This window comes from Hyla sarda, chromosome 13 (assembly GCF_029499605.1).
Source record: "Hyla sarda isolate aHylSar1 chromosome 13, aHylSar1.hap1, whole genome shotgun sequence".
Classification (NCBI taxonomy): domain Eukaryota; kingdom Metazoa; phylum Chordata; class Amphibia; order Anura; family Hylidae; genus Hyla; species Hyla sarda.
The window spans coordinates 4,071,519-4,085,311 of NC_079201.1; the positions used below are offsets into that span (position 1 = coordinate 4,071,519).

Below are 13,793 nucleotides of genomic sequence, written 5' to 3' on the forward strand. Positions count from 1 at the left end.
TTCTGATCTGTATCCAACTATGTACAGTATTATTTGTGTACCTTTATGCCCAGTGCACTTTAGCAGAGGGCGGGATCGGCTCCAAGTTGTCAATCCATCATTTAGGGCAGATGGGCAAGTAGACAGGGTGAGTGTTTCTGGGGACAGCTTAGGGCTCACTATCCCTGTACGCAGGTCATGACACTGAGTCCTCCTAATATGGATACAAGGTGCTGAGTCACCTAGCTTTTCTGTGTCACCTAGCTTTTCTGTGTCACCTAGCTTTTCTGTGTACCTGAATGGCAAGTAAGTTCATGCCTGGTGGACTGGTGGTACCTTTGGGGAAGACTCCAGAGGCAGAGACTACCGGCGGGACCTCAGGGAGGCGGCAGAAACTGTGGGGTAATACTTCAATCTTAGCGTGCGCAGGCTGAACTAAAATGCAGCCAGGGGCGGACTGAAAACACTCAGGGCCCTCGGACCAAATAAAGCAAGGGCCCCCAGTCAGCCCCTGGCCACACCTCTGCCCCACTCCTATTCGGACATCAGCCTGATTGGTGATGTCTGGCATTAGCCGAGGGAGTGGAAGTGGGAGCAGGCACTGTGCATACATTTCGTATTTTACAGTGCGGATACGCCGACAATGGACCCTACAGTGCTGCCTCCATCTGTGTTTGCTCATAGCGGCAATCCACCGCTACGAACAGACACGCTTTGATGTGCATGTTCAACGCACGCATGCACAGTATACTCGCACACATCGCACACAACAGGAGGAGCGGCTGCGATGTGTGCAAGTATACTGCGCATGCGCGAGGCCAACATGCACCACCGAAGCGTGTCTGCCCGTAGCGGTGGATTGCCGCTATGAGCAGACACAGATGGAGGCAGCACTGTAGGGTCCATTGCCGGTGGATCCGCAGCGTAAAATACACTGTCCATGTGAATAAGCACTTATGGTACGTTCACACGTAAAGGATCTGCTGTATATGTTCTGCAGCTGATTTTTCTACCTATTGAAGCTAATGGGTTGCAAAGTCAGCTGCACAAAATATGCAGCAAAAATATGCAACAGATCCTGTAAATGTGAATGTACCCTTAAGGGGTAAATTATAAATAAACAAGCAGTGTGTTCACATGTTGTCGCCCCAGTGGGGTCACTTTCCCTCCTCCAGTGTCCACAGGTCACCAACAGGTCACATTACCAGAACAATTTTTTGGAAAATCGCGGTAAAACCGCACCATTTTTGCCACGATTTTTCCCAAAAAAATTTCTGGTAATGTGACCTGTTGGTGACCTGTGGACACTGGAGAAGGGAAAGTGACCCCATTGGGCTGCTACTATACACATCACCCAGCCAGAATATACTGCTAATCAGAGGGGAGAGAGCCAGCACACGGGGACATCACTCACCTCACATGAAGCGGACGCTCTTTGTTCCTGGAAGGCCTGTCAGCTCTAGGCCCCGTCCTCTTCCTGTGCTGGGGGCGGAGCCAACAATCAGGTCCTCCTTATCCCTGTGCTCAGTTTTCTTCACTACACCGGCCCTCTTTTTCTGTAAATCTAGCTGTCGCGAGCGGCCTTTGTGGGCCGCCTGTGCCGCCGTTGGGCCTATTTTAACGTAGGGGCCTAGAGCGGCAGCTCCATCCGCCCCTATGTTAATCCGGCCCTGTATATAGCTGTTTTCCAGGAAGAGGACAGACTGTGACTGAGGCCACATGGTGTGCAGTGGTTCACCAGTACTAAACATTTGGTGATTAACAATGCTGTTACCAGCATGATGGAGACCATGTCATGAGGCAGAAGTGATAACTAAGTGGCTCAGTGAACAAATTTTGGGTTCATTGCCGATGTAATGAAGAAAACTGTATCCCTGTAGAGGAATGTGACCCTCCACACAGGGACAGTTTTCTGCTTTACAGCACGCTCCCTCTCACTCCATCCCTGCTACCCTCTCTCAGTTAATCGGGGACACAGTTTCTCAGCCCATCTCCCTGCCGCTTAGAAAGACTGTGGAGCGCAGCTAAAGGAGCGCTCCACAGCCTTTCTACCACCCACCCTCACGTCTATCACCCACCCGGGCTACATATCTACCATCAACCCACTACCTGTTGCAAGACAATAATTCCCCCAGCATGCCCTTACAGTGAGGACATGCTGGGGGTATCAGTTATGCAACAGCTAGCATATGGATGGTGGATGTGGGGCGCAGGCGAAAGAAAGGCTGGGAGATGTGCAAAGAAACTGTGTCTCCATCCCCCTGAGAGATGGTAGTGAGGATGGAGTGGGCTGTAAAGCAGAAAACTGTGTCCCTATGAAGAGGGTCACGTTCTGTTACAGGGACACAGTTTTCATCATTACACCGGGAAACTCCTCACTTGTCAATCCAATAGAGAACCTGTGGCCATGGTTTACAAAAAACCCGCAGAAATTGTGATAACCTCTGCTCAGTGATGAGGTAAGAATGAGCTGTCACCAGTCAGACAAAGGTCTGACAGCAAAAAAAAGTCCCCCAAAAACTTAAAAATAGCCCAAAAGCACATTTTCCCAAATGTCCTGCAGCATGATGTGTGCCCTGTCTAATGTGTCCTTCTTTCTGTTCATTAAAAGCTGGGAGACGTACAAGTAGTTTCCATTTCTATTGTCCTGATGGAGTTACTCTATAATATTCATGTTTTTTTTACTGCTCTTACTTAGTGCTGACAGGACCAGGATTATTTGTGAGGCGACGGTGATGGTATCGCAGCAGATCACAGTACAGATATTCTTCTCTATAATCTTGTCTCTTATTACAGCTCTCGCTCTATTCCCAGGATTGCTTTCTGCCCGTGTTAAGCTTCATATTTTCTCAATTTTTTTTCTTGCTTTCAAAAACAACAGTATTATTGATTCATGGATCTTTTCATGTTTTATACAGTACTTGTGGTCCAATTCAAGGCACAATTCTTAACCCTTAAGGGCACAGCCTAGATTGGTCCTCAATGACCCAGCAATTTCTTCAGTTTTTCAATTCTGCATTTTGAATAACCTTGTTATTTACAGTTGACGTAGCCGTAAAGTGTACTTTTCAATGGCATAATTTTAACTTAATGATATATATGACTTATTAACTTCGCTTTCCATTGATGTGTAAGCTATATACTTCAATTCCATATAACTACAGAGATACCAACTTTTTTTTTACATTAAATTTTACATTTTAAATGTTTCCTTTTTTCAGATGCACTAGTGTATTTCATAATTGTGCTTTTGTTAGGTCTCTGACTGACATAGCACCCCACTGCATCAAAGGGGGGGGGGGGAGTAGTTGATGGGCTGAGAGAGGAAACCTTATGCCTTTTTGAATCTTTTGCTTCCTTTCTTGCTACACAAACTCAATCTCCACGTGTCCTTCTTTGCAGCACATGCTTTTTTCCTGGAAACTCATGTCTGCTTGCTTGAACGTCTTCATCCTAGAACCTCATGCTTCAGTCCATGACTTACTTGGAATTTTATGCTTCTTTAGTTCAACCATATGCCTTTTGTTAAGTTTCTCTTGATAAGATAATGGATTCTTATATTGCAACCGGTTTTGAGCTTGGTAGATAGGGGTGCAGAATGCAAGTGATCCCAAGTATGTATGTTGCAGGATAATCCCAAAGTTGCAGTGTACATAACTGTCAACCGATTAGCAGACTGATACAAGCAGCAGTGATCAAACAGCGGACATACCTCTGGGAACAGAGCAGGATAAATGGGTGCTGAGACTGGGTGAGTTACTAATTAAATTTATTTTCCCAAAATGCAATGCGTTTCACGGGCAGGGCTGCTTCCTCAGGCTATAGGCCCCGCCCGTGAAACGCGTTGCATTGTGGGAAAATGTATTTCATTATTAACTCACCCAGTCTCAGCGCCCGTTTATCCTGCTCTGTTCCCGGAGGTATGTCTGCTGTTTGATGCTGTTTACCTAGCGTGGAGTGGCTGCAGAGACCTTGTGCTCCTTGACACGTTACCCCATGGTTGTACTTGGTTTGGAGTACAACCGCTCTTGGTAAGCGCAATTCACACTGAGCGTAACAATATACTGAGGGTAATAAACCACGAAGCACATTCTGTTCTTTTGTTTTTCAAGCATCAGTGATGGCAGTGATGTGTGATATGGAAGTAAATGAAGAAGACAAGATAGGAACCAGAGTATGAAAACCAGGAATAGGGATAGGAGAACAAAGTTGGAGGTAGTACCAGAAGCACAAAGCCAAAAAGGGACCATAGAAGCTGGAAAGTAGTCACTGGTAGAAACACAGGTGCATGTCCATACCACAGAACTATGTCATAACACAAGGTAGTGAATAGAGCTCATGATGGTCATTAGGAGTGCAATTTAAGAATCCAATGTAGCATCCAAGTATGGAACTGAGCCAGGAGTAGTAAGAGTCAATATCAGAAGTAGTACTACAAGGATCACTTATTACATCTGAAAGACAAGGAAAGAGCATAATCGTGAATAACCAGTAGTCAGGACTAGGATCAGTACTACAAGATCGAGGTGAAGTATCCACCAGGCAAGGCAGGAACACAGAACCAAGAACTAGTCCAGAAAGAGTGAAGGAGACAAGGAAACAGGTGACTTGAGGCAGGGTCCACAGCAAAAGATGCTGTACAGAACTGAATGTGAACTGTACACTGACACTCGGGCAGTGAGAGAGAGACATGGTTGGGTATAAATAGATAGACACTGATGAGCTCCAAAGCTCAGAACCAGGGAGCAGTTGACCCCGTTTTAGCTTAAGCATCAGGGTGTGATTGTGCAACTGAGGCAGAATAACACAGGAACAGAGTTATGCTATGCTACCATTTCGACAAGGTTTAGAAGGACCATGTCAATTTATATACACCCCACTGGGATTGAATGATGTAGTCATTGGTACAATGAGCACACACAGGAGTATCGTGTTGGAGCAGACAGCAGTAAGTACAGGGCTGTTTGTGGCACTTACTTCCTGGAACTTCTTGTCTCCTTCCTTGACCCATACACTTCCTTTCTGCAACCTCATGACTCCTTTCTTAATACATTTGCCTCCTTCCTTTACTTATATGTCTCCTCCGGAGACCTCATGATCCTTCCTTGACGCATTCCTCCTTCTTGTGACCTCCTGACTACTTCCTTGACTCATATGTCTCCTTTCTGTGACCTCATGACTCCTTCGTTGACTCATATATCTCCTATTTGTGACCTCTTGACTCCTTCCTATAATCACTTGTCTCCTTCCTGTGACCTCATGACTTATTCCTTGACTCATATGTCCCCTATCTAGAACCTTATTCTTTACTTGAAAAAATTAGCTTTCTTCCCGGAAGTTCAAGCAAAGTTTTGGACAAATCCTTTCTCTTACCCTCTGCTTCATGCTTCCTACACAAAACTTGACCTCTGCTTAACAATCAATGTAAGTAATTGTGACCTTGTCCTGGACTTGTTTTTTAGCATCTCTTATTTGGATTGATGCGTTCTACCCTCCTGGTTCTAATTCAGGCGATCACAGAATTTTTGCTTGCTTTCTACTTCTGACCTTTCTCATGACTCAGTCTAAAGGAAAAAGTAAAAATCACTTTTACTTTTTATACATAACAAGTGTTATATATGGCCCACGTGGGTGTTTGATACGTGTATTATGGTGGCTCATCGAGTTCTATCTAAATAAAGCTTAATCACTGTAAAATAAAATGTTCTGCAAGTTTTAATTTGTCACCAAGCTTTCTACATGTAGCCAAACCGGCTCCAAAGCAATGATCTGTCCAAATGTGTCAGCTGGAACCCTCAACATCCCAGACCTTTCTGTCCTGGCAGCATAATCAGACGTCATAATAAGGGGTTATTTTAATATTTGCTATGGGGCCTCCTTTCTTCTATGTACGCCACTAGTTACAACCTGGTTCAACTTGATGGACTCTTGTCTTTTTTAAACTTTACCAACTATGTCATTATAAAACTTACCTCGTGTGACGATCTGGCTTCAAGTGAGCAATTTTTCAAGGCTTGAGATAGGTGATAGATCTGTGCGCAAATTGGTGCATATTCTGCATGCTCACATTTATTTTACCACTCTGGTTTCTATTCTAAATTGTCCATATTCAGGGAATAGATGTAATCTGGGTCTCGGCCCAGAATCCCTCTCCAGCTTCATATTTTACCTATTATTGCTGTGAATCCACAATCATTTTTCCAGTGTTAATACTAACGCCGTTTCAGCATGAAACCGAAGGGCCTCAAATTCCAGTAAATAGAGTTATAAGACGTCAGGGACAGATTCCTTTTACCGCCAACTTCTTCATTGTCATAGCTCTCATTTATTGAATCTGTAAATCATCTATTATCCTTGGAGAACTGTATGCCTTTTCCTCTTGACCTTGGCTTCTTTCTAACCATAATCTCCCGGGTTGACCTTGACCACCATTGCCTGCCTATTACTCCTAACCTTGGCTTGTTCCACCTATTCTTGGTCTTAAATATAGATTAACAGATCACTCATTTTTACAAAAAATCTTAGGTTTGTATAGCGAGATGGAATATTTCATTTATTTTTATAACAGTATTTGGTATCTGTAGAGCAAACTTCGGTGGAAATTGGACAAGCTGTAATCAGAAGGACTTTGTGAATGTTCATATATATAGGAAGGTTTTTTATGTCCATGAAGGTAACATAGACCATGTTCTGTAGTCCAAGTAACGATTATCCAAAATTCTAAAACTAAGAATTAGATATAGAATGTACAGGGTGCTCCAAAAGTACCAAAAAGTGATGATCAACTCAGTTCCTCTCATAGGACTGGGGCAATAGGAAATGGGAATGGTCAAATAATCAATTTGCTCACTACCCAAAGTTGGTTTTAAATTACAATATTACTTATGGTCGAGAGGCAGATTTAATAGTTTAGCAAGAATCCAACACTTGACCAGAAACAAGTGCCTCAACTCTACTTTTAACCCCTTAAATTTTGGGATGGAAGTATAAAAAAGTTGCAGGGAAGGGTGCTTAAACACATGATAGCTGCCTGTATACACTCATAGCCATCTGTTAAGATGGCAGGATTCCTGCTTACAAGTTGGTTGGATATTTGCTCGAGGGCATAGATGCCAGCAATTATGGGTTTTAAGAGATGGTTTGCGTTACACTGCAAGTGCCATCTGCTCGGCATTAACTCCCTAGAAGATGCCAACACATTGACAATGATACACACAATCACACACACACACAAGGGAACTGTCAGGAGAGGGAAGACGCTGGGTGGAACCAGGCTGTTCACTCTACTACCTGCTGTGCTGTATGAATCCCAGACAAATTTCAGGAGCCACCTGCACCTAACAAAGTCCAGGAACTCATTGTTCTCCATTTGGCATTTTAAGGAAACCAGTTATAGAATCAAACAAAAACTACAATGGCAGTAATTATAACTATATTTCTTATGAAAATCTGGTCCTTCCATTGAACTATCTTGCCATATAGAGGCTGGCGTGTCAAGTTGTCTATGATGCAAGGCAATGCCCCTCCAATCCCCCCCCCCCCCCCCCCCCCAGGATTGTAAGTCACCCTACAAAGAATAAGAAGGTGTTAGGGGAATTGGATGGACAGCCATTGTGCCCTTTACTGTCAAGACGTGGTGACCTGACCAGGAGGTACCCATGCATCTTCAAAGTTGCTCAACAGCTCTCTCTCTCTCTCTCCTAATACTTCCATACACATGAATGTTCAGCTTGGCCAAAAGTTCAATGGGGAGAGGGTAGGGAAGTTGAAATGCAACATGTGCAATCCCAGTTCCTCCAACATTAACTGTCAAGAAGGAGTTGGGAGGTCTCTATGCACATTAGATGGATGGCTGGTCAAACTAAAAATGGGTGGGTTTGGCTGACTTTTCACTCTTGTGTATGTAGCCTAGAGGCTTCGAGACCAACCATCACTGATGACCTACGATGGTACTATCATGTATAATGATGACTAGAATTTATCAAGATCAATCCTTTATGGTATATCAGCAGAATACACCTTTAATTTTTATTGGTCTCCAACCCCTATAAAATTGGTCTTGTGTTCCGAGTCCATTGGTAGTAGAGGAGTTAAGGCTCTTTATGGGGTGGGACGTTGACTTTCACAGTAGCCATCTAGAGAGAGCTCACTTCTAACAGGAAGAGACAGGAAGTATATTTACTTTCATTGCTTCTGTACTTTTTACTTGGGTTCACAGTTCTCTACTGTTACTCACCATGTATTGTTCCAATACGTCATCTCAAAGGGAGATCCTGCTCCTGGATGACAGAGGAGAGTAAAGGTCCATCCTGCCTCTTTTGTTTCTATCTCAAGCTTCTGATGTGGTCCACTGTCTGGCTTTGTTTGCCAGGGAAAATGATACTAAAAGAAAAAAACAGATAGGACAGTCTATTTAAAGTGATTGTCTGGAGCCGGACACTGCCTGGTCATTAGGATTATGGCCCTCATTTACTAAGAGTGGAGTGTAGGGTTCTTTGTGGGTTTTAATTCCCTACAATTTATTTTCCACGGTATTTACTAAGGTTTCCCTACACTTTGCTTTTTTTTACACATGCTCTGACCTGTAGGGTTTTCCTCAGTTCAAATCCACCACATTTTATGTGGAAACCTTAGTAAATATGTTGGTTTTTTGTGAAAATGTCGGGAACACGCCCCTTTTCAGAGACCACACCCCATTTCCCCTGTGGTCACGCCCCCTTTCCGGGTTTTCTTAGCAAAACGGAGAGCTAGTCATTTTTTTTTTTCAATTGTGGCGCAAATTCTGGCGCATAATCTGGCGCACACAGAATTTCTGGTGCAATGCGACAACCTGACAAAACATGGGTTTCAATAGTAAATGAAGGCCTATCTGTTTTTAAAGGTTCTGTTTGTTTACTGCTTTTGAATTTATTCAAGATTCAATTCCTGATCCTGGCTTATTCCTGACCTATCTTCTGATTAATCCATCAGCTCCTTGTCTGATACTTTGGTACTTAGTTGGTTCACTTTGATTTAGACAAAACAGTATGGCTGCCTCTGGTCCATTGCCAATTGATTTACTGTATGTGAATTGCCCAATCAGATAATAAAGCTTGGGTCTCCTCCCCTGCCAATATTTTGGTAATGTGTTATCTAAGCAATAGGTGGAGACTGGACACTTACACAGATGTTAACCCTTTAACAAACCTATGGCACTAGGCCTTTCAGGAAAGCCTTTTCCAAGTAGTAAAGTAGTAGAAAATGTATAATACACCAGTGTAGTCAGTACAGGTGATTTTCTTATCCAGTTTAGGTTGCTTAACAGGATTTACTATAGTAATAGTACTGTGGCCCAAAATAGTGTGACCCTAGGAGATTACATATTGTAGTCTTTGTAAAGCTCCAGCAATCTTTCAACACTTTTTAGATTACATTTTTAACGATGTCCTATACCAGCATCTTCTAGTAAATATAGACCTTATCCTGATCTATTTTAAAAATCTCAGGACCCATCGTCTTCATGTCCATTCTATTCTATTGTGTCAATGAGGACACTTCTTATGTAGCATAGGAAATTAAAGAAATGACAGTTTATGCCCCTAGAATTACCCTTCCTAAGATACAACATCTCTTTCAGGGGTCTTCATAAGGATCTGGACAGAATATCTAATTTTCCAATATAAAGCTAAAAGCATTTCTTAGAATTTGTTTTTAAGAATTGTCATACATGCCTATTATCACCCTAAGGCTTGCTTTCCACACAAAGTTTTTTCATCATACTTTCGTTCAGGTCAACATGATGATGTGATTATGTTGTCATGTCTTTAATATTGAAAATTCTTAGAAAAGCAAGTAACTTTTTTTTTTATCTGCATACTTTTGTTATGTTAAACTATAAATGGGCACTGTCATAAAACTATTTATATGTTATATATCTTTGCAAAACATTAACCTTTCAATTATACATAATAAAAAATGGTATCTCCTTTTTATATAAAAATAAAACATGGCTTATAAAGAAATAAGACCACTAGGGGTCCCCATTCCATCCAGAACATAATCCTGTCAGGCAGCAGCATCATCTTTGTAACAGGTGAAGCATAGGAAGTGAGGGCAGGACTAGCACTACTCTGTGCTCACTCCTGTCCTATCAGTGCAGCATGAAAACAGAGAGGAGGGGGTTACAGAGCAGCCTGCAGTGATTGGATGAAGAGATCCAGCACAGCAGATCTCAGGAAGGAAGTAAATGCATGGTGAGTGAGCACGGGCCCGGGCTTGCCTTGGACTGCAGTGGATGCCAGATTGAGTAAACAGCAGAACAGAGGGATTTGTGAGCAAAATACAGGCAATACACCTAGTGAGTAACATATATAAGCATTTTTTTCTGTGATATGACAGGTACGCATTAAGAGTGATTACAATATGAGTTTAGTGAAAGCCCCTTCATGGTCTCACAATTTAGGTGGGTAGACGAAAGTTGGGTTGTTTACCATCAGTACTCACATCAGGACTTTCTTTCCCTTCTCTGGCCAATCACAGTACAGCACCTCCTCTATGTTAGGCCATGACATAATGCTGGAAAAAGTTCATTGGACTAAACAGGCTGACATTATGCTGAGCTGATTATTAACACAGTAAACTACTACAAATAGGATATGGTGGTGGGTTATTGATGCACACGGTTTGCAAGGTGCTAGGTAAGCAGAAAGGAAGGAGGGATAGGAGAGATTACATTCAGGAGGTAGAACTGTGTAGATAGTAAAACACAAGTATATACAAAAGGGAAGCCTTAATTTACCTTTCAGACACAGCTGGAGCCCTGTGGAGCAGGCACAATGGCTCAGAGATTGCACATACACAGGAAAAGCCCTGTCCCCAATTTCCGTGTTCCACAATTCAATAATCCCAGACCCACTTGTTTTGTCCTTGTCTCTCTGCTGTTGGAGATGGAATTCCCCTAACATCAATCAGTGGACAGAAAATTGCAGAGAAATGAGGCACGTAGTGACCAAGACTTTAGGGCTAATCTTTCTAGGGTAAGTAGTCATTTGTGGTGTATACAGTGACTTACAAATATGTTAGAAAACACCTAGGCTATCATTAAATTTAGTTTGCAGTTTAACATTACTATAAACAGCCAAATCATGATGGGAGTGGTATTTTTATGAATACAAAAGAAGCTACACAAATTATACTAAAATACCAATGAATGGTCAATAAAATAAAATAAAATTCTACATAGTAGTTAAGCCATAGGTGAATACACTCTTAACTCCAGGTGGGGTTAAAAGAAAAAAAAAGTGAAAACAAGAGTGGGCTGCTGACATTGATGAGCCTCCAGCAGATCGTCAGAAAAGAATATATAATTTCCCTATCAGTATGTCAGTTTTGTGTACGCTCAGAATATTCAGTCACAGGTGCTTCCATTTACAGTGCACCTCTTTAACAATCCAGATAAAAGCAGACATCGATGGGCAAATTATGAATTCTACCTCTAATCACTGTCACACGGGAGCCAATTTATACTTTGCAGATGTGAAAAGCACCTAACGCTGCAAAATACGACTACCCCCCCCCCCCCCCCCCCCCACAGTCCCCATCCCAGCCATCACTCCATGAGTGAACAGCTCTTGTCAGGAACATTCGTTCTATAGAAAATGATCTACAAAGCTCAGTCTGTTTAATAGTGATGAATACATAGGGAGTTCTACAAATCTGTGTCAGCGAAGGCTTTAGATAGAAAAATGCTCAGGAAAATTTTACCCTTAAAAGGAGCAATGTACTGAAAAAATAAATAAATAAAATAAAGGACGGTAGTTGACGTGAGGAAATATTTGACATTGTTTTATAATAATCTGGAGGGAATTGTGTTTCTGGGCATAGAAGGTATTCTTGAAGTTATGTTAATATTCCCTATCAATTCAACAGTAACCAGTGATATCACCAGACACTTCATATAAATGAGAATACAGCCTATCAATATACCAGGAACCAGTGATATCACCAGACACTTCATATACATGAGAATACAACCTATCAATATACCAGGAACCAGTGGTATCACCAGACACTACATATACATGAGAATACAGCCTATCAATATACCAGGAACCAGTGATATCACCAGACACTACATATACATGAGAATACAACCTATCAATATACCAGGAACCAGTGATATCACCAGACACTACATATACATGAGAATACAACCTATCAATATACCAGGAACCAGTGATATCACCAGACACTTCATATACATGAGAATACAACCTATCAATATACCAGGAACCAGTGATATCACCAGACACTACATATACATGAGAATACAACCTATCAATATATAGGAACCAGTGATATCACCAGACACTACATATACATGAGAATACAGCCTATCAATATACCAGGAACCAGTGATATCACCAGACACTTCATATACATGAGAATACAGCCTATCAATATACCAGGAACCAGTGATATCACCAGACACTACATATACATGAGAATACAGCCTATCAATATACCAGGAACCAGTGATATCACCAGACACTACATATACATGAGAATACAGCCTATCAATATACCAGGAACCAGTGATATCACCAGACACTTCATATACATGAGAATACAACCTATCAATATATAGGAACCAGTGATATCACCAGACACTACATATACATGAGAATACAGCCTATCAATATACCAGGAACCAGTGATATCACCAGACACTTCATATACATGAGAATACAGCCTATCAATATATAGGAACCAGTGATATCACCAGACACTTCATATACATGAGAATACAGCCTATCAATATATAGGAACCAGTGATATCACCAGACACTACATATACATGAGAATATAGCCTATCAATATACCAGGAACCAGTGATATCACCAGACACTTCATATAAATGAGAATACAACCTATCAATATACCAGGAACCAGTGATATCACCAGACACTACATATACATGAGAATACAACCTATCAATATATAGGAACCAGTGATATCACCAGACACTACATATACATGAGAATATAGCCTATCAATATACCAGGAACCAGTGATATCATCAGACACTTCATATACATGAGAATACATCCTATCAATATACCAGGAACCAGTGATATCACCAGACACTTCATATACATGAGAATACAACCTATCAATATACCAGGAACCAGTGATATCACCAGACACTACATATACATGAGAATACAACCTATCAATATACCAGGAACCAGTGATATCACCAGACACTTCATATACATGAGAATACAACCTATCAATATACCAGGAACCAGTGATATCACCAGACACTTCATATACATGAGAATACAACCTATCAATACACCAGGAACCAGTGATATCACCAGACACTTCATATACATGAGAATACAGCCTATCAATATACCAGGAACCAGTGATATCACCAGACACTTCATATACATGAGAATACAACCTATCAATATACCAGAAACCAGTGATATCACCAGACACTACATATACATGAGAATACAGCCTATCAATATACCAGGAACCAGTGATATCACCAGACACTTCATATACATGAGAATACATCCTATCAATATACCAGGAACCAGTGATATCACCAGACACTTCATATACATGAGAATACAACCTATCAATATACCAGGAACCAGTGATATCACCAGACACTTCATATACATGAGAATACAACCTATCAATACACCAGGAACCAGTGATATCACCAGGCACTTCATATACATGAGAATACAGCCTATCAATATACCAGGAACCAGTGATATCACCAGACACTTCATATACATGAGAATACAGCCTATCAA

General features: G+C 41.6%; 1 protein-coding gene across 20 annotated transcripts in view; it reads right to left on the bottom strand.

Annotated features, from left to right (window-relative positions):
• SHISA6 (shisa family member 6) overlaps positions 1-13,793 on the bottom strand; it is a 595,422-nt gene that overhangs the window by 439,731 nt on the left and 141,898 nt on the right. For 19 of the 20 annotated variants that reach the window (XM_056549465.1, XM_056549454.1, XM_056549466.1 and 16 more), the window contains exon 3: positions 8,216-8,361. The exons of the other annotated variant lie outside the window; for it this stretch is intronic. The gene's annotated coding sequence lies outside the window, so the exon portion shown is untranslated. The remainder of the gene's footprint in view (positions 1-8,215; positions 8,362-13,793) is intronic. 20 annotated transcript variants of the gene reach the window in all.